Raw genomic sequence first — 3,439 nt, 5'->3', positions numbered from 1 at the left:
ACTCCCGTGCCGCCAGAGTCGTGAGCTGCCGGACCCGCAGTCCGGACGAGAACCGCAGCCGTTACACGGCCGTCGGGCAAGGATGCTGGGCCGTCTAGTCCCTTCAAGCGCCGTGAGCAGAGAGAAGGACGAAGCCGCTGATAGAAGCCGCCGCCCTCGCGCCCCGGACCGGAGAGAGGAGAGCGTGCGGCCGCCGGACTCCGTCCCTTACCTGGACTCTTCCTTCCTTCCTGACCACTGCCCTTCCCTTCTCGAACCCCGCAGCACGACGAGGACACCAGATCCCCTGTTTATTTTGGACACTTGATTCCCTTTTTTCTGGACACTTGCTTATTTTCTGTTAATAAACGGTGTCTGTCGTTTTCTCCTCCCGCGACAACACCCATTAACGTAAACTACTCGTGAGTAGTTTAATTCTGTAGATATGACGATCGGATTTGTAACTAATTCAGTGTTGTCGTCACGAGCCGCAGGTTTTAATTTGGATTTGTCTGTGCATGTTTTTTTTACTCTCATAGACTTTGTTACCATTGCTATCCATTATAAGACTGATGGACTCCAACGGTTGGACTTAAAAATCATCAAATGTGTTCTACTGAAGAAACAAAGTCACCTACATCTTGGATGCCCTGGGGGTAAGCAGATAAACATCAAATATTCATTTTTGGGTGAACTATCCCTTTAATATTAACCGAGACGACTATACTTAACCGAGACGTTGAAATGACGGCTATTGCTTGCTGGGTTCAAGTCGGATACACTGTTCCACCATTAGATGTCAGTAAAGTTGAGCTGAAGTCTCCACTTCACATGAACATCAATTAATTTCTGTCTTTTAGGTTCTAGTTGACTAGTTTCTATTTTCAGTCAGGGCTGGTGCATTTGGCATTTTTTGTTATTATATCCATTTTTAAACATGCAACATTTAGCACATTTTATAAATTTTATCTAGGGAGGCTATTACATTTTTTTTTTAGTAATTGATTAGCTAATAGTGAACTACCACTTTCAACAGTGCTTTTACTTACTGATTAGTTAATTAGAGTTTCTTTTTAGTTAATCATAGTTACTATAATATTAATAGTGCATTAGTAATTTGTTCCTAGTTATTCATTAATGACAGAACAGTATTCTAAAAAGTGAAGGAAATGTGAATTCTGGCTCGACCTAGGAACAATCAGGAGCTTCTGGTCAGAGGACCTGAGTGATCTTGATGGTAAGATAAGATGGTGCAAGGTCATTTAAAGATTTAAAAGCAAACCTTAAAATCAAACCTATAACGGCTATAACCTATATACAACCAATGCAAAGATGACAAAATGGTCCAGTTTTCTGTGAACCTGTCAACAATCTAGCAGCAGCATTCTGGACAATCTGTAATTGTGACAGCGTGAACTGACAAATCCCTACATACAGGGAATTACTGTTGTCCAAGCAAGAAGACAAAAGCATGCATCACCCTTTCAAAATCACAAAAGGATAAGAACGCTTTATCTTTGCCAGTATTCTTAATTGGAAAGAAAACTGATCTGGCAACATTAATGTTTGTCAAATTTAATCAAAGAGTCATCAAAAAATACTTTTTGAAAAAATACTAAAAAATGTTTACCATGGATTTACCATAAACACATAAAGAGCCTAAATCAATATTAGTGGACCCAGATGCATTAGAAGGTGAAAAAACAATAGTCTCAGTTTTGCATTCATTTAGGTGCAGGAAATTCAGTCAACCGTGTTTTCAGATCCTTTAGGCATGCAAGAAGTTGCCTCCCTTCTTTACTGGCACATATTTGTTTATCATCGGCATAACAGTGAAACAACACTGTGTTTTCAAAAAATAGATCCAATTGGAAGCATGTACTATGAAAACAAAATAGGTCCCAAAATGGATCCTTGAGGGATCCCACCTGTAAGAGAGGCCGAAGATGATGTCAATTCACCCAGGGTAATGGAAAAGCTCCTATTGGTTGGATAGGACTTAAACAAGTTTAAAATAGTGCCACGAATCTCTACCAAAGATTTAAGCCGTGCAATAAGAGTTTCATGGTCTGTGGTGTCAAAGGCTGCACAAAGGTCTATTAAAAGCAAAACAGCAGCATCACCTGAGTCTAAAGTCTGAGACATCTACAGTTAGCAAAACATCGTTGAGAAATTTCAAATGTGCAGACTCTCTACTATGATGCTCACAAAACCCATACTGGAATACTTTAAAGAATTCCTATTAAAAGAAGACTGCAGGTGAATAAGAACAGCGTGTCCAGCACTTTCAAGAGAAAAGCTAATTTTGAAATAGGCCTATAGTTTGAATAATCTGTTGGATCTAATTTAGTATTTATTTAAAGCTGCACTACAGAACGCTTAAAAAAAGGCAGGAAGAGTCCCTGATGCAAGGTAGCTATTTATTATTGATAAATCACTAGGCCCAACTACATCAAACGCTTGTTTGATCCGTCGTGATAGGACAATATCAAGTGGGGAATCCAATGGCCTCAACTGTTTTAGCCAAGGTAGAAAGATGAAGAAGTTTGAACTGATCAAACACAACAAGGAAGAGCAGAGGGATAGCAAGCTACATGAGGTATTTGAGATCTAATGTTTTCAATCTTTGACAAAAAAGAAAACTCTTTGAATCTCAAGAAATATCTCAAGAGTACCTAAAAAATGTTCATGAGTATCCACTGAGATCTCAGGCCCAGGGATTGGATTATTAGGTTATTTATAAGGGATGGTTTATTTTTGACTACAAAAAAAAAACATTTCTACCTTTAATGTGCAGGATAAAAATGCAGGTAGGTTTAAAGATATGGGCATGTTCTTACAATACAGATTATTGAGAATATGATATTGCACTTAGCCTCTCCTTCATAAACTGTCAAATACATGTAGGCCTATTGCATATATAAAAATAAATAGATGTAGCAGAAAATGAATAACTTGCTTAATTTGAAGACTAAATTATAAAAGTGACTGAAGTAAAACAAACTTGTATATAAACATTTTAGCTTTTATTTTCCTTCTCTCTAATGAGACCCGGACCAGGGGCCCGTTCTTCGTATGTCGCTTATTACGCTTATTTTTCATATTCCGAGATGAAATGTCACATCCAGGATGATATCATCGTGCTAATCAGGATCTGGCTAATTTGGTTCTTCGAACGCACCTGTTGTTGATGATTAGTATGGCTGGATTGAGTTATCTGAGATAATTGCGCGTTCATGGGTTGGTTTAAAAGGGGCTCTGTATCGATACTCGAAAACACGATCAGCAATGCAGCGATTGGTTCGCGGCAAGACGGCAACGAAATGACATCATATAATTAAAAAAGACACCTGACGAAAAACTTGACACATTTTTGGACTTTTATAAGGAAACAGCCAAGCAAACAAAACTATATAAATGTTATAATAGATAAATGAAATGTGCACTGTTTTTATTTTAT

Source organism: Sinocyclocheilus grahami, unplaced genomic scaffold (assembly GCF_001515645.1).
Source record: "Sinocyclocheilus grahami isolate Dianchi unplaced genomic scaffold, SAMN03320097.WGS_v1.1 scaffold2106.1, whole genome shotgun sequence".
Taxonomy (NCBI): Eukaryota; Metazoa; Chordata; class Actinopteri; order Cypriniformes; family Cyprinidae; genus Sinocyclocheilus; species Sinocyclocheilus grahami.
Note: the sequence above shows the minus strand (reverse complement) of the source record.